This window comes from Triturus cristatus, chromosome 10, assembly GCF_964204655.1.
Source record: "Triturus cristatus chromosome 10, aTriCri1.1, whole genome shotgun sequence".
Lineage (NCBI taxonomy): Eukaryota > Metazoa > Chordata > Amphibia > Caudata > Salamandridae > Triturus > Triturus cristatus.
Window position 1 is genome coordinate 908,375,870 of NC_140593.1, and position 23,159 is coordinate 908,399,028.

A 23,159-nucleotide genomic window follows, 5' to 3' on the forward strand; every position below is an offset into this window, starting at 1 on the left:
GTAGGAGTTACATAAAGAACTGCGAGTGCTATTTAGCAAGGTACTAACTCAGCATCACATTCTAGGGGACTTTCACCTAGCAGAGTAGATGCTGAACTTTCAACTACTTGAGTAGCGTATGCCCCTTACCATTCCAATCTTCATTGCTATGACTGTAACCAAGACCTCTGCCTGCTGCTGTCAGGGGCTTCTCTCTTTACAGCACTTGGGCTTAGTGGAGCTGTGAAAGTAAAGGGAAGTGCGGAAGTGGGTCACCAGAAACAGAGGGGCAGCCTTTGCTCCTCTGACTTTCTCTGTGGCCTTCCCCAGACATGACAATGCCTCTGAGCATCGAGCTTGGTGTGGGGTTTCCATGTTCTGTAAGAATGACTAGATGAGGCAGGGGCAAACACCAGTTATCCATATCTCTTCAACCTCCTTGCAACATGAATTGCCATGGAAAACACATTTTTGAAGCATTGAGCTGAGCAGGTGTAGAGCAATTTGAGATGCTTTTACTTTATATTCTTTATTATCGAGTAATTTCATCATAAAAAGACAAGACAATATAAAAAGAATCATTACAAACAAAATAGAGGATAAAAACGTTTCCAAGATGAACTCAAAATAATGAACAAGATAAAACACATCACTGGTGCCTAGTGATTCCTATTTCTAATAATCCAAACCCAACCTAGGAATTTGGCCACCGCAACTACAATACATTCACTAGTATCGGATCTTAAAATTCTTAGTGCCTCAAACCCCAGTCTAGTTCCCAGATTACGACATATGGGTTAGAGCCATTTGGCCCGAGGGGCTGCATAGGCCGGGCAGACAAAAAATATGTGACCCACGGATTCAGCACAATCTATACACCAGCGACAGGATTCACACGCCTCTCCCTTCCAGTTTTTAGTAAACAGTCTAGTGGGTAGGGAGCCAACCCTCAATTGATGGTAGAGTTTCCTGTCATTGGGCCTGCTAATGATGTCCCAATAGGCTTCTAAAAGTGGGACATTTTTCTGCACAAGAAACCTGCCTGTCAAAGACTCTACTGGCACTTGGGATAATTGTTTCTGATGTACCAAAGACCAGTAGAGGCTTTTAAATAGTTTTTTAGGAGGAAAGGGATTATTGACAGGGTCGGACCAAAGATTTCCCAAACCCATGGATTCCAATAACAGACCAACTTGCTTAAGCCAAACTATGTTACCGGAGCCCAAAATGGAGCGAACATCCAAAAATGCCTTTGCATAGGGGCCTAGCTCCGGTGTGGTCCACAATCTCCTCCAAAAGGCCAGAGGTTTGAACCTGGCGATGTCTTCAAATGAATGACAACCAAGATGCAGTAGAAGCGGTTTCACTGGACTTGAACTGGGGAGACCCGTGAGGATCCTAAAAAATGTATTTTGCGCCTTGACCAAAGGGGATAGATCAGCAAAACCCCAGAGTTCAGCGCCATAAAGGATCGCTGAATTAATCCTGGCGTTATAAATCTTAATAGCAGGACCTATACTTTTAGTCTGAGACTGTTTCTGTTCTTTAAACAAACACCCGGAGAGCTGGGCAAATTTAAGAGATAAAACATCAATTTGTGGCTTCCAGCTCAGTTTGTTTTCAAGAACAACCCCCATATAAGTCATAACGTTCGTACGTTCAAGTATATCATTATTCATAGTGACATGACCTTCCACACTTTTTCCTTTATTAAAAACCATATACTTGGTTTTTGAAACGTTTACTTGGAGATCATAGTCAGAACAAAAATTGGCAAATTCGTTCAGGGCCGCCTGTAACCCCATCTGTGTCTGGGATAGTAATAGGGTGTCATCGGCGAACATGAGTAGTGGAATCTTGGTACCACCCAGCGAGGGGGCGTCAGTAGAAGTAGATGAAAAGTCCAGCAGCCGCGGCAACCGGGTAGGTGCTCCGGAGTACAGAGGAAGAGCGTGAACCGCCTCTACTTCCGCACGGCTACGCTGACGAGGTCCATCCTTTAGCTAAGGAGGGCCGCATCTAGGGACACGCATAATCGACGTGTTCCTCTCCTACTTTTTCTACAAGATTTCCTAAAATATAGGACTATTGGGATTATAGGGCGTCTTTTCCCGATTCTCATGTTGCACATTCTTTCTTAAGGTCCTGATGAAGCGCTCTTAGATCCATTAGGGACTCATTAAAGCGCGAAACATGTCGACCCTCTATATCCACCTTCTTCACTACACGGGTGAGAGAAGAGGGAATGTATTTGTTTAATTTCCCCTCTCACATAGGCAACTGACCTTGCTTCTCCATCCCCCGTGACATATCTTAACCAGACTCCAGGGACATCCTCAATAAATTGTTAGTGTCCTTGGGTTCTTTTTATATTTCACTCACCACCATCACTTTGTCCCACACACCCCCATGCACAACTGCGGCACACTCCTAAAAGATCTCCATCAAAGAGCCCCGTCAAACGGGCCCGTGAGGGACTGCAGCGCCACCCCACGAGGAGCACCAGCCCGATGATGATGCTATACACCTGAAAGGGTGTGTGAGGGCACCTCTAGATCCACACAGGAGTACCTTACTCTCTCTCGGCACACTCAAACTCTTTTGGAGACATCCCACACTTCTCTTCAGCCTACCTGGCTGTTTATTCGCATCTCTTTGCCCCTAGGAACTGTTACCATCCTATTTTGCTACCGCATTTAACTTGGGAGCTCTGGTACAGGACCTTTCTTCCAAACAGCTCACCGTCCCCCCCTCTTTTGTTTGATGGGGATGAAAAGTACTGCACAACTCTATTTATAAATAACAAAAAGAGAGTTGGTGCCAAGACGCACCCGTGCCTAACACCCCTATTTACTTTAAATTTATCGGTGACCTGCCCTTGATTCCCCCAACGTACTTGTGCAAAGTTTTTATCATGCAACCTAATGACAATATTCAAGAGATTGACAGGCATCCCTAACCCCGCTAGAGTCCCCCATAGTTTAGTCCTGTTAACTAAGTCAAATGTTGACCGAAGGTCAACAAAAGCGGCATATAAAGAACCACCACAAAGATAGACCGTTTTCCAGACGATCAGTTGAAACCTAAAGGCCTGGGCGATGGTACTAGTACTGGATCTAAACCCTGCCTGCAGTGGCGAAATAATATCCTCCTGCTCAATCCATGTCTGGATTCTTGCCAGGATAATCCTGGCAATAATTTTTTGGATTGAGTCAATTAAACTAATCGGGCGATAATTCACCGGGCACGAGCGATCACCCTTCTTGAAGATGGGCAGTATCTTGGCACCTTTCCAGGATTCGGGAATATCTGCCCCTTTTGCTAAAGCAGTTGCCAGGAAAGCTATATAGGGCACCCAATTACTGTGATCGAATTTAAAAAGATCCGCAGGGACACAATCTATGCCCGGGGCCTTGCCACTGGGAATCTTGCTTAAAGCCATCTCGACCTCTTTACAGTCGAATGAAACATTTTGGAGGATGGACATATCCTGTAATATTGAAGGAATAGTCTCTTCAGCCAAGTTAGTAACGGAGAACTGAGACTCAAAGTGCGACACCCAAGATTCTGGAAGAACATGGTTTGAAGGAACCTGCGAACTCGGAGAGTTACCCCACTTCACAATATGCCAGAACAATGACAGGTTTTTTTGTTTACTAGCAACCAGGAGATCATGCCAATGTTCGTTGTCCCATTCTTGTTTTGCCGAAACTTTGGCCTTACTGTAGTTTTTCCTGGCTGTTCTAATATTAGCCTGATTTTTAGATTTAATAGCAATTTTCAGTTTGCCATAAAATTCACGGCACGCTTTGTTATACCAGTGATTACGCTTGGGTAAAATCGTTTTCTTAACCTTACTGGGTTTTGAAAAAAGAGCCTTAAGACCCAAAAATAGATTTTCATGAATACGATGCAAGTCAGCGGAGCAGAAATGGTAAATAAGTAAACAAAGGTGATGGCATGTGCTGGGCTAAACACCCAAATTTAGGATACATATTGTTAATTGGAAGATTTATATACATTTGCTAAAGTGTCAGAATGTGATTGGAAAATTAAGTACTTTTTACATCAATCAATCAATCAATCAATCAATCAATCAATCAAAAGTTCTTTATTCGATAACTATTACAGTTGACCATAAAAGCCCAATACACATATCAAGACTATTAAAACAGCTTTCGAGATTGTGTGTACCTAAAATTAGCTGACTCATATCAAAATTGATTTGCACGACTTAAAAGAGTTTTTTTTAAAAGCAATCATGGAAAAAATAATAAAATCATCATCTAGCCGTTGAAGGGTCAAAAATGCAGGGTAACATTGTCTAAATCCATGTTTTTTGAGCACAGGAATAATCCATCTTCTTCTCGGTATAGAATAAAATGTACAAAAAAACAATATATGTAACATTGATTTTACCGAAACATCATCACATGGACAATTGCATAAAGCTCTCTACCAATCATTTGTTAAGGAAAACTTAACAGTCTATGTAATATGTTCATCCTAAAACATGTTAAGAGAAACCTTTCATAATCGCCAGAAATCAAAACGATATATGGCTGTATAGTTGGGGTCGTCAAGGCCAAGAAATATGCTTGCACCGTTGATTTCTTTAATTCAATTATGGTTCCCGCTTCACCCAAATAATGCATACAACTGGCTTTAAGACCTTTCCTAGACACATTTCGCATAGTGCGTGGATCTTTATAATATTCAGGATGGCCTAATTTAGACACAAACGCTTTAACATAATCTAGCCATCTTATGTTTCTGGCCCCCGTCAGTTGCCAAGGCATCATTCAGTATTTGCCGATTCAAATCAGTCTCATCTGCATTCCATACTCTATGCCACAAGAGGACAGGCTGTGTCTTGATTATATACTTTTTACATCAATAATACTCCATATTTCATTTGGGATAAATGAGTTTATTGACACACACATTGCTCATTATATGTTCATCATGGACAGTGTGCCTGGAGATAGACGAACTGGATAGGCTCACACCAAAGCCATGGGGTTGCTAGAAAATTGGTTTATGAGATCCATTACCCTTGGTATGCAATATATTGAAAATGCATCAATGAAAAAATATTTTTCGTTCAAAGAAAAATTTTGGCAGGTGAGATGCACATTTAAGAGTGTTATAATTGCTTCCAATTCATAATTAGCTGCATTTGAGGAATCAAGCATCTATAGCAACAATTTGTGCTCTAAACACTTGCCGTGTAAATGCTATATGTGCTCCCTGCAGCCCCCCAAAACAATTTTTAAAACATTTTGATGGTGGCCCTGCCCAGATTGAGGCACCACAAACCAGGAAAATATTTAGCTACCTTACTAAGGTCAGGTGCTCCTTGTTAGGAGCAGTGATTAATAAATGAATTGTTGTGGCCACTCATTTATTATTTATTTTAAATGTTCTAATTGTTAGGGTGTCCTGGTCCCACATGGGGCACCCACAGCTTGCCATACTATTGGGGGCCATGTAGGGAGCCCACACAGCACCCACAGCCCCACTGTTTCCCCAGTCTGCACCCATTCTTGGCTGCCAGCACAGGAGCCGGCTTCAATTTGTTTTTACATTTCTTGTTGTTTGTGGGTACCCTGGACATACAGGGGTGTTCACAACGAGCCCACTGTTTGGAGTAGCAGGGGAGACCCAAGGCCCCACTGGCTGTCCAGCCAGCACCCATGTTAATGTTACGGTGAGAGACAGCCACTCTGACTTGTGCTTCCACCTGGCAAGTAACATTTCTTTTGGTTCCCGCTGGGTGGAGCAATCCAGTGCCTCCTGCTCGCATGTGTACATGCTGGGGAAAAATAACTAATCTTAACGCCTTTTATGTCCCTGGGGATTGGGTCCCTAGGACAACCTACTTGCAGCAGGCCCCATGGGAGGGAGTCCTCAAGTCTGTTAAATTGCTCAGGGAGGGGAACACACATGCCACTCTACCAAGTTTTAAATATATATATATTTTTTTTTAATGAAAAAGGGCACAACGTTCTTTTATAACATAAAACTTTCTGTACCATTGGACTGCGGCACAATTTGAAATTAACATCATTTTGGCACCAGGGGTCCCTCTGAGAACCTCAAACAAGAGCTAGGGGACCAGGGTATCCCTACTCTGCCACCTCATTTCCTTTTTATCAAACATTTTCAGGACAGGGGGCCAAGTGCCTGAGTCTTGTAATGGCAGCCGCAACATTTATTTTCATGTTGTGGTCAACACTCAGAGCGCAACTCCGTGAAATCCCGCCTCAATCAATCATAAGCATTGAGTTTTCGAATTTCAGTCCAACAATCCACATATCTAATCATTTTGAACTGTTCATTAGAATTTGAAAAATTAAGATGAAAAACTTTGTATATTTCACTCCAGTAAGATAAGATAAGATAAGAAAAGATGAGATAAGACAAGATAAGATCAGATCAGATCAGATCAGATCTTCTAGGCTGGCAACACATCAGCAAAGATGTGGGGGCAGCCAATTTAGGATTCAGGGACTCAGGCGGCTGCTATACATAAAAATAAAAATAGCACTGCCAGACCAGTAGGTAGTTAGAGTTAGGTTCTAGTTTCCATAGACAAAGCCTTTTTTGGTTTGCTAATAACTTTCAAGCCTTTGACGAACCTTCACTAAGTTTTCAAAACAAGTGGCCTACTTTGTCTAGTTCTACATGAAAAGTTTCAGAGTGATCCATCAAGGGGGGGTGAGAAAAAGAGGAATCACATGGCATGTATCACTCACAAAGCGATACACTACAAAACACCAATGTACCTTGCCCAGAAAATCACACTATCAGGTGGATGCAGAGTTTCCCGGAGTCATGGAGCTCTATTACTGAAACCAGCCCTCTTCCAGAAGAAAATAACTTATGACCGAGCTTTCTCTGGTGCAGCACCAAAAATTTGGAACGCTCTCCTCCCTAACATTAGAAGAATTTCGTCCATCTCTGCTTTCAAAAATGAAGCAAAATCCTTTTTATGAGCAAATTCCTTCCATAAGTTCAGCAGACTTGACATTATCATTGGTCTTTCTGGTTCATACACTTGCTACTACACATCGACCATTAACCTCATTTGGATCTTGTATATTTAATTCTTAAAGCACAATTGTTTCTTCTCAAATTATTGTACAATTACTTATGACTTTGTAGCATAACTTTTTCTAGCAACTTGATGTACACTGATTATTTTGACTAATTCTGTGTAGCATTCGTGTCGTTCTAAATATAAAGATTTGTAAATGTAAAGCGCTGTGATACCCTTATTAGGGTCGTGTTCGCGCTATATAAAACACCAAATAAATAAATAAATAAAATCAAGAAACTAGTCCCATGCTGAGATCTGATTGGCTGACACAACATCAACCAGGAAGCGATGGCAGCAATCTTAGGACTCAGGACTCAGTTCAGAGTCCTAAGAAAAAAGGCAAAAAAGGGTGTAGAGGCCTGGGTAAGGATACCCTGACATCTTAGACCTAGTAGTAGGGTCCCAGAGAGACCCCTTCTGGGGCCAAAATGCGGGGGCTCCATGCTTATTTCTGTAACACCACTGGGGGGTGGGCCAGTGCCCGGGGGGTGATGCATGTTATTTGGGAAGGGGGCAAGTGGCCCCACTCCCCAACCTCTGAGAGGCCCGAGAGACCTCGTTCCCTAGGTCACGGGTACAAAAACAAGGAAGCGGCACATGACATCCATCCCCATGCCTTAAAAAGATCCCATGGACCCCATCCCCCAGGGTGTCACACTTAATAAAATGGAGGGGGAGCCACATGGCTGCCCTCCCTGAGTTTTTAAAGGCTCCGGGGACCCCATTACACAGGGTCAGCTAGTGACTGTGTCGCGTGGAGCTCACCCCCGGGACACAGTAGTTTCCCTGCTCACACTTAAGTGGGTAGGAAAACATATGTTTTCTCTTGTCTGGAAGGACCATTTTTAAATCTCCAACCAACCGGGAGCAAACATGGGAGTCTACTACCAGCTGGCGAGAGATTTAAAAATGCTCCTGCCGCTGACACCAGACTTGTGTTCTGTTTCACTGCCTGCCCTACTGCAGTCAGGGCAACAGAACCAATATTTCTCCCCTTCAGAGGGAGCAGGCATAGTTAGGGGCACCCTCCGGGCGGGAGCTATGCCAGCTCCCGCACCATGCAGAGAGCCTGCTGGGACCACGGGGGCCCTAGGGCTTCCGCCGCGGCCTTCCACATGTTGGTTGATGAGTACCCACCTATTAGGGTCCCCAGAGCCACAGAAGGTTCGGGAGGGTAGCATCATGGCCCCCTCCCCTTTTTAATAAAACACTGCTCTGGGGGTTGGAATACCTGGGGATGGGGTCCCCAAGGTCTGCGAAGGCTCGGGGAAGAAGCCAGCAAGGCCCTCTCCCCTTTTTTCTAGAATTTGTTTCTGGGGATGGGGTCCCCAGAGTCAAATGAGGCTCAGGGAGGGGGATCCTGCACCCTCTCCCCTCTTTTTAATTGAATATGTCCCCAGGGGATGGGGTCGTAGAGCCTTTAAAGGCTGGGACAAGGGTTCATGCAGCCCCTTCACATTTTGTTGAATTTGGCCCCAGGGAATGGGGTCCCTGGCACCTAATTAGGCTTCAGAAGTGTCCCCCTGCCCTTTTTAAAATTTATTTGGCTCACGGGAATGGTGTTCCTGGGACTAATGAGACTCAGGGATGAGGCCACAGGACCCACACCTTTTTTCATTGAATTTAGCTCATGGGGTTGGGGTACTCGGGCCTAATGAGGCTCCAGGAGGAGCCATACGACTTCTCTCCCCTTTTTAATGGAATTCAACCATGAGGATGGGGTCTCCAGGACGTATTAAGGCTTTGGGAGGAGGGCTGCATGCCCTCTCCCCTTAATATATGTGTTTTGGCCCTGGGGATGGGGTCATCTGGGCCCAAAAGACAACACTTTGCTGTGCATAGCTTGGCTTGGAGTTGGCAGACTGTAGGAGGTGTAGGCTGCATTCAGGTGGGCTGGATACAGGGCCGCGCTGCAGGCCAGGTCCTGTGGCCAACTCCTGCTGTGCACAGCCAAAGGCCATGTGTAGCATGGGTTTGGCTGTCTGCGGGGGTGGCCACAGGGCCAGTATAGTTACCTTGTACTATAAGATAACTGTAACTCAAGGCTAAGGTGAAGTGATACATGCATATATGTTTAAAAAAAAACTCAGACATTCACCTAAAAAAACAGGTCAAGTGCAGATATGGTTATAAAATAAAAATAAAAAAACGGTGAAATTCGCAAGCTGTGGTAACTCACACACCAAATGCAATGTGTTTGACTTCACAATGTTTATTCCAATAAATAAAAACACCCAAAAATATAATGTAGTTAAACAACACTTAAAGGACCCAAAAATTATACTACATTCCTAATCACCTCTGTGGGAGTGGTATGGATAAAGTGATATGTAATCTCACCTGTAAGATGCTGTACAATGTTTCTCCCTGCATCTGTTTAATAAAGTGTGCAATCATGTGCATTGTTTTTGGTCTGAGGATTATAGCAAAGGCTGCCCCCGAAGGGGGCCTCGAGGGCCGGCGCCATAACAGCCGCCAGACCCCACAAAGGAGCAGATCTGGTTGGAACTGGTTTGCGCCACCAGGAAAGGACACGCGGCGAAACACGCCTGGGGCCTTCCCCCCCTTCCAAGAACAAAGGGAAGGGAGGAAGGGGAGGGGGATATAAGATGACACTCCCTTTGGGCAGCTCACCTTCCCATCAGGGAGCTGGGGGAGCGGCGCCAACGATTTTCGAGTGGATGTGGATTACCGGTGTCGGCGCTGCACAAGCTCTCCCCAGGCTCCTGGTTTGTCGTCAGTGGTACTTTATCCCACCCAACCGGACTAGAGAATGCGCCGAAGGTCGGGTGTGCTGCGCAGCGAGCCACGGTACACGCGGAACCTTACCGAAGGACTCCTTAGATGTTGCGGGCAGCAATCCAGAAATATTCAGGACGTCGCGATTTTCGGAATTACCGGCACCTGCAGCCATCACGGCGGTGCTCCGGCCTGGAGGTACGAGGACCAGGCGGTCAGATCCGCATGCCCCCGAGACAACGGATGAGAGAACAACGAAGGTGAGCACAGGTCGGCCAGGGTGATAGGGGCGTAGTGTAGCCTTTTCAAATAGGGCCGTAATCGGAAGAGAGTGCATTCTAAGCACGCAATTTACAAGGCAATCACTCGCTGCACCAATTTTTGGTTAAAAGCCCTGCGGAGGGTTGAGTTCGAAGGCCGCGCTGCTATGCGCATTTTCACTGCATAGCAGGAGCAGGATTGAAGTGGAATCAAAGAGGCCTGATTTCGCTGGCAGCAGAAGCTGTTTTGTGGCAAAAGGAAAGGCATGGCCTCCAAAGCGCTAGATATACACTCAGAGTCTATGTGCAGGGGGACTCCCTCCTCCCTTACGCATAACTCGGATGTGCACCGATAAAGGTCGGCCTTATCCGGTTGGGTCAGTACATTTGATAACTCCCCGGCACAGAGTGGCAGAACTCGAGGGCTGTTCTGCAAGTTCTAAAACTGGTCACCGCGGAAAGGCAGCAATCCTGAAGGGGTGAATAGTTAACACGGCAGGAGCTCTGGCGCTAGCGGATTTGGAGAGTGTTGCTGCTTCTCTGAGAGACTGCAGCCTTTCAAAAAAAGAAAATGGGGTAAAGTTCTAAAAAGGAAGAGCTGAGCACATGAAATTAATGTTCTAGGGTGGCGCCCACTACAGGCGGCATCTGCCCCTAGGAACTGCCATACGTTCGCGACCCGAGGGTATCGAATATACGAGATGTGCCCAGGATCACTGACGATCGGTCGAGTGATGGAGCCAAGATTTGGGCTCCAGTCGCCTCTTTCAAATACTTCAACTGAGCTACCACATCATGTTGCACAGGATAGCTGGTGCCTGGTGATGCAATGTGCACACCTTTGGTATGCCTTTGGGAGCGGGGGAACCAGGCATGATCCACGGAGTTGGCTAAGCACCCAGTGATTCGGGGCAAATCACGTAATCACCCCCGGGACTAACAGTAAGGAATGGGCCCCTTTGTATAACGCTGCCGGTGCGCGGGTAAAACGCTTTCATACCCGCGGGCCGAGTCCACGCCAGATGTCAGATGTCCTATTCATTGGAGGTAATGTTACAATAAAAAACAAAACAAAAAAAAAAAAAGTGAGCGGAAAGTTTCATGCTGAATATCCTGTGTGTCTGGTCAAACCACTTAATCTCCTGGTGAGGGACATTTTTAGGCGGAATGGCGCTGATCAAAGTCTTTTATCATGTCCCGGTAATTTTTCAATTCCTGCGACCATCCTGCTACCTAACTCTGAAGCTTGGGCCACTCTCACGTGGTGGCCATACATTACTGAAGTTTGTCTAGCATGCATAACCTTACACTGAAAATGATACAAGCTTCTGCCTATGGGTGTCTCTAGTGCAGAAGGATATGGTTAAAGGAAACAATTGGGCTGCGCTGGGGTCCAGCGGAGAGCAGGCCGTCACTTTCAGGAATGATGGTACTCGCAACCATGTAGCGCAATATAAAGCATGGAACGATGTGCCTACAGCTGCCGAATAAAGTATATTTAGTAACTTTACATCCGATGGCCATACCATGCTTGGAAGGGTCTGATCTCGTAAACTAAGCAGGGTCGGCCCTGGTTAGCAATTGGATGGGAGACCGCCTCTACTCCAGTAACGAAAAATCCTCAATAAAACAGATTTTCAACCACAATCTTAGAAAAGGTTGTATATCACCCAAAAGGAGCGACAGGAAATCCACAGATCACACTCGTACTCAGGATTAAACGTTTTAATCCTAACTAATGATATAGCATTACCACCCCTTTCCTCCTTTCACTTCATTGTTCCATCCCATTTTCTATTTTCCCCTCTTACTTTTTCACTCTGATTCACTTGCCAAAAAAATCTACGGCTTTTTTAAATCTTAGTTGTATTGCTTGTTGATCTGCTGAACAAATTATACAAACTAGAAATGCTCGAGTATTAATCACACCTCAGTGGTTTCATTGAGTGCCAATGGAAGAGCTCAGCCTCTGTTGACACACCTAGAAAAGGGCTAATTATTGTGGCATTCCTGGAAACTTTCAGGGAGAAGCACGTATTCACTGGTGGTGGCGGAGGATTTCCCAACTAAAAGGCGTAGCTCCGAAAGCCTCCCTATAAAGTTAAGTAAAGGAAGTGACGTCCTCGTCTAACCGAGTCTGTGTCCGAGCAGGGTGTTCAGTCTAGCTCCCGCTTGAGCAGGTGACGGATATGGCTCGCGTGCTGACAGCTGTGTTGCTTCTCTGTTTGATTGCAGTGATCAGCGCAGCAGCGCGTGGACATCCTCCAAGGAATGTCCACGAAAGGGCAATTTCATCAGCCAATGAGAACCACGAGAGGGATCAAAGCAGAAACAAGCGACCGGCCGCCGGTGTTGTGCTCAGCCCTGTGAGTATACTGCAAGACTAGATTGTTCAAATGTGTGTTTAAAGCAGAACACCCCTGAGACAAGCGGCCGCGTGTCATAAGTGAGCCCCGGCAGCGCTAACATGAGACATGGTGGCCCAGGTTTAAGAAACACGTCATGGAACGCAGCGCTGACCCTGTCAGCTGCATTGCATGACAGGGGCAGAGCTTTAAGTGGGCCGGGTCCCTCCGGGTCTCAGGTCCAGTCGTATTTTAGAATGGACATTGAAATGGGTCCCCCGAGGGCCGTATATTCGTGCCCTTATCTTTACTGAAGATTCTGAACAATTGATTTAAGGAATGTTCAAGTATTCCATCTCGGTGATTTTGTTTCCGTTTATATTTCGCATGTTTTACTGAATCTTGCACTCCACTGGAGTGCTAGCTATTCTCAGGATGTTGTGTATTTAGTTTTTTGTGGAGCATTACTATGGTATAGTGCATGCATTGAACTAGGTCAGCTCCAGCTGTTTATAACGACCATGGTTGAACGCTCTGGAGCTGAGGCTGAAGGCAGTGTGAGTTTCTCACAGTGCTGTCAGTGGGTCAAAAAGGTGCTCAGAATACATAGTCACCCAATACTTGGCTTCACTGCCGAGCTCACAGAGACAACCCCTGACAAAGCCAATAGTCAAGGCTGTATTTAGGTGTATGTCAATTGTTCTGTTATAGCAAGAACAGAAAGCACAGAGAGACCCCAAAATACAGGTCCGGTGGCACACTATGATGTGGCGTAACGGCCAGAGCAACCGACTTTGGAGCTAGGGAACCAAATATGAGTCTCAGCGTCGGCTCAACAACCTGTGATTCTGGGCAAATCACTTAAGGTCCCCGTGACTACCAAAAATTAGTGTGTCCTGGTGTAATGCAACTGCTGCTCATGTGAAGCGCTCCAATACCTTAGAGGTGAGTTTGCACTATAAAACCTGCAACAGAAAAAAAAAATTGTTTATGTGCTTAAGCCACGTCTCTAACTACATAGGCCATGCCCCTTTTTGTGACCCCCCCACACACATTTTTCATCCCACTTAAAGCCCAGAGAGTGAGAGTGGAAGAAAGCACCATACCTACAGAGATATGGTGCTGTCCTGCTCTATCCCTAGCACTGGCACAGAATTATGCTGCAGAGCATCATGCAAATACCTTTGCACCATAATGCAAAGGCATGTGCGTGATGTCTTGCATGGGTAGGATAAATATTGTGCTTGGACAAACTTGAAAACCTTTTCCACTGTAGATGTGTGATGTAAAGTGCAGCACATATGCAAGTCGGAAACATTAGGAGAAATAATAACATTCCTCCTTTTACCCCTGCTTCAAAGCAGCATTATTTTTTTGTGCAAAACCCTGTCTTTTATTGTTAATAGATAGGGTTTTGCATCAAAAACCATGTTTGGTTGCATGGGAATGCCCATGTGACACTAATGGAATGTCCCTTGAAGCAGAGTATCGTAAAGCAGTGCAAAGCGTTACTTTGTGTTAATTAGAGGCAAATTTCCAGTGCAAAACAAGCTTTGCTCTAAAACGTATATCCCCACAAATCATTTGCCTTGGTTTGCATCACTTCTGTGACACATACTCAGGGCAAATTGTTTGTAAATTTGCCCCAGTCTCTGCTACTGTTTTAAGCTGACTTGTGTTTCATGTAGTTGAAGCGTCTGGTCTATCTCACCTTCTTAGACAGTGGTAAAGGGTTGCTTGTGACAGTAAATTGAATGGAATGTTTGGTTTGGCTGGAAATGTAGAAACATTTGTTGGCATGTCCACTGTAAATAACCATATAATAATATATTGCATATACAAAGCAACATTACACAATTAGAACACAACAGGGCACATAAAAGCAAAGCAGTCAAAAGAGAATTAAACACAATACTCACAGTATAATACAACGTCATGTTGCAATAATGCACCACAAATACAGAGAAGCACAAACAAAAACAGAACTCACCACCACAGCAACAAAATGCCACATAACAAATATGTGCAAATGTTCTAGTCACATATTAACACCTCCAAAATACTGTTTTTGGAATGAGGTGGTAAAAGGTGTTTGGGGCAAGAACTGCCTTAACTTACCACCTAATACCTGAAATAGCACCCGTCAAAAATCTTTTGTGATCCAGCTCTAGATTTCAATACAGAGGCAGGGCTGCGAGGCAAAGGGGTGTGTGGTGACTAGGTGTGATTAACTCCTGACTTTAGTGTGACATGCTTTTGGATGTCTGAAGTCAGAACACACTGATATATTTTGGATCTAAAACATCTGTCAACACCTCTGCCTCCCACAAAGGCATTTTAAAGTTCATTTAAGTTAGCACCAGCAATAAAACAGAGCTCTGTCGACAGTAGTGCCCCATCAGGTTTATTGCACAATGGCATTGTAATTATGCAATCCTGTGTGTGGTTTGAAAATATCATTGGTGATAAATCCTGATTGGGTAATTACCAGCTGGTGGTAAAAATTTCAGTCATTGTAATACATATGCCTGTGCATTTTACAGTTAAATAAATGCAGTTGAGTGTTAAATGTACCAACAGGCAAATTGATTATTTAATTTAGGAGATTATTGGAATGTTTTTCGAATATACACATTTCGGGGTATATTGACAAGGCACTGCACCACTGGAGCATCACCTTTTTTGAAGTTCCATAGGTGCACAATGCTGAGCCATATTTAGAAGGCCACACAAAGCCACCCTGCAGACTTTTCATGGCCTTGTAAATATGGCCCCCTTTCACACATTGCTCTGCGCAAAAGGAGCATTCCACGGGTGTTTCTGTGGGTGTTCCCTTGCAACACTTAATTCTGATGCATTCCCAATTTTATAGGGTTTCATAACGTGGTAGTGCGTCAGATTCCTATGCCTTCCCAGGAGAGGTATTAATGTGGCATAACGAGGAAAAACACCATTATTTCTCCTCGTTTTCTCCCCTTTCTATGTGCGCTGCATTATGCAGCACACATAGAAGGAAAACACCATTAACAATCGTTTTTGTGCAGGAATGTATCCCTTGCTGCACAAAACTATCATCCTTGCAATGCAAGAACCCATGCACCATGGTGCAAAGGTGACTGAGTTGGAACTAGACAGTCAATTGTGCGCCAGTGCAGAGGAAAGCACAGGAATGTGCCACATTGCTGTAAATACGATGCATCCCTGGACTTTCCTAACAATGCAGCTTAGTGCAGAAAGATGGCTTTCAGTGCTGCGCTGCGCCCTTTTCTAGTAAATATGCCCCTTTGTTTTCTCCATCATTTTCATTTCACCCAGGTAGGTAACAATAAATCTCGTAGTATATGTTTTCCTCTTTACTGGCGCACAATTGGCTGCCTAGTGCCAACTCAGGCACCTTTGCACCTTATAAAATTGGAATGTATCAGAATCGAGTGTTGCATGGGAACACCCACACCAACATGTTGACATCCAGGCAGGCCTAAACTCAGAAGCAGGCTTTTTCCCCCTCAACAATTCGAAAGGAGAGACACCATTAGATGAATATGGTGTTGTTCAATAAAACCACAACATCATTCTAACAGCTACTGGTATAAAACACTTTTGTATAATTGCCCTGCATGTTCCCTGTCAGCGTGTTGTGTAAGTACTGCACCCAACACAAGATTGCATGCATCAACTGTCAACACACACGGCAGAGAGGGATCATACTGTTTCTAGGACTTAACCTCACTCAGTTGTTTCTTTAGCCAAACAAAAGTTGCCTAACACACCACATCATCCCACTAAAAATCAGAATTTCTTTTCAACAGATTAGAGAGAGGCCTGACTTTAGTTGCGTAATCAGGAATGAATCTTGAATAAAATTCACATAAACCTAAAAAAAGATTTAACGCCATTTTTGTCTTGTGGTGCAGGTGCCTCTCGAATTGCTTTAACTAAACCTGGTCTTGGCTGTACTCTATTTACGGATATGAGATGTTCTAGAGATTCTACCGACTCCTTCGTAAATTTGCATTTTCCTGTTTCAGAACCACCCCTTGATCTTGAAAGATATTTAAAACTTTATGCAGGGGCGTGGCCAAGATGGCGGGGTGAGCGGACGCTTCCTCCCGTAGCTCCTCCGGCCCGGCCAAGCTTGAGCCCTTTTCTTATGCTTTTCTCCCCCCGCTGAGGCTCAGCGTGGAAGAGGAGCGTGGCGGAGCACCTGGTGCGCACGTTGTTGCCGTTTTGGTTCTGATCGCCTCGGGGGAAGCCCCCAAAAAGTCCGATCGAGCTCGAGGAGCGAAGGAGGGCCTGAGAGGCGGAGCGCATCGGAGTGCTGTCCGGGCGCCTCGGCTGGGCCTGGTGCTGAAAGTTGCGATCTGGAGGGAATTTGGCCCGTCGCTCGACGGAGGGTGAAGGAGCCCTGCGGGAGGGGACCCGACGGTGCGGAAGACTTCGGACGGGTGCTTTGGCACTCAGACCTGTGTCGGCGACACTTCGCACTGTGTAGGCCCCTGTCCCTTGGCCGAAGTACGGCGGACTCTCTGTTGGGGTCGGACCATCTGGGCCCCTGCGTGTGACAGACTGACACCGGCGGTGGAACCTATTTGATTGCTGTGCGTTTTGGGGGCCCCGGTGGTGTCGTCGTGCCTGGTCGCTCTGCCCTGCCTCGCCCTGCCGTCATCTTGTCCCCGTGGGATCAGTGGTGTTGGCCTTCACCGGAGCCCTTGCTGGTGGATGTATGTGACCGCCGCGGCTGCCGGGCTGACTTTTTGGGGGATGTGCTGACGAGGAGCCCCTCACTGTAGCTTCCATTCCTGTCTCGGATGGGCACCCGCGGCTGGCGGTGACCGGACTGGACCGCCATCTTGTCACCTGTGACGCAGCGACCCTGCTTGTGGGGGGACACCCACGTCGAGTGCTTGCCAGCAGCTGGGCATCCCTGGGGCGGCTGGACCAGGGCCCGACCGCAGTGCTTGCGATGTCTGGAAGAGGAGGCTCGAAGAAGGGGGACCACACCCTGCCGGACATGCTTGGCAGGGCCCAGCAATTGAGGGACAGAACACAGCCTTCGCCGGGGACCTCCCGGGCCTCGGCGGACGTGACTGGGGGGGAGCCACCCGTCACGAGGACCTTTATGGAGGAACTGTTTAGCTCCCTCAGGGAGGACTTCCAGACACTGAAGCGGGAGGTGGCCAGCGAGGTCCGGGAAGTGCGCAGGGAAGTGGAGGGCCTTGGCGAGCGCGTTGAAACGGTGGAGACGGAGGCCCAACGCCGGGAAGAGGAGATAGGCCATCTTCAACAGGACGTTCTCCGCCTCCGGGAGCAGTGTGTTGAGCTCCAGGCCCACTCTGAGGACCTTGAGAACAGATCACGGAGGAACAACATTCGAGTGCGTGGTGTGCCGACTGCAGATGAGGGGTCCGATCTGGGGAGCTACCTGCGGGACCTGTTCCGAGAGATCCTGGGGGAAGCGGCAGACTTCCCCATTAGCATTGATAGGGCACATAGGGTTGGCAGGCAGCGCCAGTCATCGGCACCTCCACCGGACATTCTGGCCTTCCTGCCCGATTTCCCGCTGAAGGAACGCATCATGACTGAGGCCCGCAGGAAACAGCCCCTGACTTTCCGGGAGCGGCCGGTGGCGCTTTACCAGGACCTCTCCGCCATCACGCTGCAGAAACGCAGGTCCTTCAGGATTGCCACTGACTTTTTGCGCGAGCACGAGACGCCGTACTCTTGGGGTCATCCCTTCTGCCTGATCTTCCGATGGAACGGGGTGCTACACCAGCTACGCTCCTTGCAGGACATTTGTGGAGTCCTGGGGCTTACGGCGGCGGAGGAGGAAGGAGCTACACCGTCGTGGAGGGCCTCGGAGAGACGGAGCCGGCGGAGGTCGGCGAGGCGACGATCAGCGGCCAGCGCAGGGCGTCCTGATTCCCCTACCATCAGGGCGGACATGGCCGACGCTTTGAGGGCGGCGGCCAGGGACTCGGCCGGCTCCACCGGCGTGGCCTTGACGGCCTAACACTCACTCCGGGGGGAGATGCCTTTAGCTTCTTTAACTGCTGGGTTCGGGGCGGGGGGGTCGGGGGGGAGCAGCTGGAAGTGAGTGGCTGGACGTCCACTTCGTTCCTTTCTACGGACTTGCCCGTTGTGGGGCTTGACTGGGACAATGGGGTGTTTGAGTTTGCGTTTGGCTAGTTGCCAGGGTTGTGTTTTGGGTGGGTGTAGGGGTTGTTCTGGGGTTGGGGAGGTCCCGTCCGATGTTGTCCATGCCCACGCTTGGTCTGTTATGGCTTGTCCTGAGCGGCTGCCCCGCGCGCCCCACCCGCTGATCCCCTGCCCATTGCACGGCGCTCCCGATCCCCGAGAGGAATGTCGGCCCTAAAGGTAGTGACCCTTAATGTTCAGGGTCTGAACAACCCCGTGAAGCGCAGAGCGATCTTATCTTTGCTGGAGGGGACGCAGGCGGACATTTGCCTTTTACAGGAGACCCACTTATTGTCCCGGGATTGCCATAGGCTGCGCTCTGCTAAGTTCCCTACCCAGTTCTTCTCCTCGGCAGCGAAAAAGACGGCGGGGGTAGCCATTCTTCTAGCGAGCTCCTTTAGGGGGGAGGTTTTGTATAAGTGTGCTGAACAGAAGGGGAGGCTTCTTGCGTATCGCATGCGCTTAGGAGGCATAGCGTTTACGGTTGGCTCCGTTTATAGCCCAAACGACCACCAAGAGCGTTTCCTAGACTCCGTGTTGGTGGATGTCACTGCTTCCCCCGACCGCCACGTCATTTTGGGGGGAGACCTTAATATTGTATTTGATTCTGTGATGGACAGATCGGCGCAGCGCTTCCCGCAGACGGGGGAACTGTCCCAGGCTGTGAAGGCCCGGATTGCGGAAATGGACTTACACGACCTTTGGCGCTCCATGCACCCCACGGATAGGGACTACTCTTACTTTTCACACGCACATCGAACCTACTCACGGCTGGACTACCTTCTGGTGAGTGGACCGATGCATGCCGCTGCCACGGCGGCGGACATCGGGGTCCTGACCTTGTCTGACCATGCACCAGTCACCGGCGTTTTCCAGTGGCCGGCGGCCTCCCCCTCTCGGGGGGTGTGGCGCCTCCGGGATACCCTTCTACACAAAAAGTCTGTAGTGCAGCGCATTGAGGAGGTCATACAGGACTACCTAACTCACAATAGCAACACCGACACTTCGCAGGCGACACAGTGGGCGGCATTGAAGGCAGTCCTCCGGGGGGAATTTATCTCTATCTCCGCAGCCGAAAATAGGGAGCGGCAACGGAAGAGGGACGAGCTGACCGTTCAGGTCCGGGAGCTTGAGCAGGTCCACCGCCGTACGGGGGTGCCAAGGGTGTGGAGGCAGTTGAAGGCTGCGAGGAAGCTCCTGTCGGCATTGGATCTTGATAGGGCGGAGTACGCCGCCTTGCGCTTGAAACACGCCTTCTACACTGGAGGGGACAAATGTGGCAAGCTCCTAGCACACCGGCTCCGGGTCACGCAGCAGCGTGGCGTCGTGAGGGAACTGGTGGGCGCGGACGGGGTGGTCGTCTCCGGGGACGCAGAGGTAGCGGAATCATTCCGCGGCTTCTACGAGGCGCTGTATGCGGAGGAACCCTCCTCGTCACAGGACGCCGAAGGCTATTTGGACTCTGTGACCCTTCCGGTGCTGGATCCGGCTCGGGCGGACCACCTGGAGCGGGATATCCATGTTGAGGAGGTGATTTCCGCTATCGCGCGGCTGAAGCATCGTAAGGCCCCGGGCCCGGACGGGTACACGTCTTTGTTTTACAAGACTTTTTGCATGGCTGTGGCCCCTGTCCTTACTCGGCTATTTAATTCCTTTTCCGAACCGGGAGCCATCCCACCGGATCTCCTGAGGGCGACGGTCGCGGTAATTCCGAAATCTGGGAAGGACCGGGCCCTCTGCGGTTCGTATCGACCCATCTCGCTCTTAAATGTCGACCTCAAGTTGTATACAGGGATTCTAGCGTCCAGGCTGGGTCCACACCTCCCCGGATTGGTGGAGGCGGACCAGGCTGGCTTTGTACCCAGCAGACAGACGGTTGACAATACCAAGCGGGTGGCGCATGTTCTGGAGAAGGCCTCGCGGATCCCGGGGGAGCGGATGTTGCTGTCCGTCGACGCGGAGAAGGCCTTCGACAGAGTTCACTGGCCGTATCTCGAGCTGGTTCTCAAGAAATTGGGAATCGGGGATAAGTTCCGCACCATGGTATTCAACTGTTATAAGCATCCTTCAGCGTCGGTGCGGGTCAACGGGTGTAGCTCCGGTGGATTTGCCATCGAACGCGGCACAAGGCAGGGCTGCCCCCTCTTGCCGCTCTTGTTTGCCCTCTACATGGAGCCGTTTGCTCAGAGGATTCGCGATAACCCGGATGCGGTTGGGGTCCGGATGGGCCAGTATGTCCACACGGTCAGTCTCTACGCAGACGATGTCCTGTTGACCTTGGACGACCCTAGGAGGTCGCTGCCTGCTTGCCTCCAGGAACTAGACGCCTTTCCCTGTGTGGCCGGCTTCAAAATGAATATGAGCAAGTCGGTGGCGTTAGACGTGTCCCTGGCTGCGGACACCAGGAGGGACCTTCAGCGACTCTTCCCCATGCAGTGGTCCTCCTCCACGGTGCCATACCTGGGGATTCTGCTGGCGCCCACATTACCGGAGATGGTCACGGCTAACTATGCCTCCCTCAGCAGGAAGATCAAGGAGGAGCTTGGTCGCTGGAGCAAAGGCCTACTGTCCTGGTTGGGGCGAATCGCGGCGGTTAAGATGACGGTGCTGCCCCAGATACTGTATCTTTTCCGGGCCCTCCCTCTCCAGCCCCCGGTGGGCTGGATACGACAAATGCAGGCTGACATCTCCCGCTTTGTCTGGCAGGGCCGCAAGCCACGAATGAAGAGGGTCCTCTCCACGCTTGCTCCGGAGGCGGGGGGCCTCGGTATTCCGGACCTCCGTAGGTACTTTCAGGCGGCACAGCTGCGATATTTGGTGGAATGGAGCAGGTGGGAGTCTGACAAACACTGGCTCTTTCAAGACCAGGCAGTGGCGGGCCGCACTTTACAAGAGGTTCCATTCTTGCGCCGCGCGCACCGCCCCCCTAACCTTTACGCTTCTTTTATTACGCGGGTCCCCCTGCGGGTGTGGGACGCAGTCTGTGAGGCTCGGGGCCTCACCACCTTCCCTTCGCCGTTCACACCCATAGCGGGCAACCCGGACTTCTCCCCAGGGATGGAGCCAGGAGTTTTCTCCCACTGGGTGCAGGCGGGCTGCAGGGCGCTCTTCCAGATCTATGGCCCGGAGGGAGTGATTCCATTTCAGCAACTCCGCCAGGAGTTCGGCCTGACGGAGCTGGACAGATTGCGCTACATGCAGGTTCGGCATTGGGCCCTCCAGCCCCAGGTGCGTGACACCGCTGCTCGTCAAATTACACCGTATGAGAGGTGGCTGACTACCCGGACCTCCGACGCTAAGCTAATTACCGATCTGTACAAGTACCTACAACCCCCGCCGTTTCACTATTACAACCCGGGGAGGGAGCGCTGGCACAGGGAATTGGGTAGGACACTCGGCCACAAGGAATGGGACAAAATTGTGTATCGGGCGCGGCACTCTGCATATCACACGGGCCTTACGGAGACCTTCACTAAGGTGTCCACTTATTGGTATTACACCCCGGAGCGACTGTATGAAATGCATAAAGACACTGACAAGGGGTGCTGGCGGGGCTGCGGGCAGGAGGGTACCCTCTCACACATTCTTTGGGATTGCCCCGTGCTGACCGCTTACTGGAAGGAAGTTTTGGACGAGGTGGATAAGCACGTCGAGATAGAGCTGCCGCGCTTCCCGGCGTATGTCCTGCTGGGCCTCCCCAATGACCTAATGTACCCACTGAAGTCCCGCAGGGGCAGGCAGATCGCGATTGCGCTGGGGTCTGCGGTCCAGAACATCCTTATCCACTGGCGCACCAACACTGTCCCCTCCATCACGGGTTGGTTGCATAGGCTTTGGCATGTGCTGGGAATGGAGAAGCTGTCGCTCACGGTGGCGGGGGAAATAGACCAATTTGAAGAGCTGTGGCAACCCTTTCTAGCGCTGCTGTCCACCGAATTCCGGGAGCTCACCTGTCCGAGGTATCTTAGGCTTCTCAGGCTGACGCCGCCGGTGATCCCGGCGGACTAGATCACATGTGAGATAGAGGCCTCGGGGGGGGGGGAGGGGGTGCGGGGCTTCTTGGTGAGGACTAATCTGACGCGGGACCATAGGACGGGGGGGGTGGGGTATTGTTTTTTCTTCCTTCCTTTCTTTACTGGGGGGATGGGGGGGGGGGTGGATTGTGCTTTGTCGAGTTGCTGCTGGTTTTCATTGCTCAGATTTGGGGTGTTGGATATGCACGCAGGGATTCCACAGTTTGCATTTCCAGCCTTTCATTTACTGTGCTTTTCCCCTGGCCCATCGAGCTATCCATCGCCAACCCTCTTGAGTGGCACCTTTTTTCTTTGATTGTATTAAATGTACCCTAACCTCCTACCCCCCTCCCCCATGGTTTGTTTTGTTTCAATAAAAACGTTTTAAACATAAAACTTTATGCAAAAGTCCATCATGGATCATTTAGTCTGGAGCATATATAAGAACGTCACCTTGAAAAATTGCAACATTCATAACCCCTTTTAGAAGATTGAGCATTAGATGCTGATATACTGATGCAGCCGA

General features: G+C 49.0%; 1 long non-coding RNA gene across 1 annotated transcript in view; it reads left to right on the forward strand.

Annotated features, from left to right (window-relative positions):
• Positions 1 to 9,622: 9,622 nt before the first annotated feature.
• The window catches only part of LOC146796235 (uncharacterized), a 113,604-nt gene continuing 100,067 nt past the window's right edge, over positions 9,623 to 23,159 (forward strand). The window contains exons 1-2 of the long non-coding RNA XR_014969587.1: positions 9,623 to 10,080; positions 12,316 to 12,446. This is a non-coding gene — a long non-coding RNA (uncharacterized LOC146796235). The remainder of the gene's footprint in view (positions 10,081 to 12,315; positions 12,447 to 23,159) is intronic.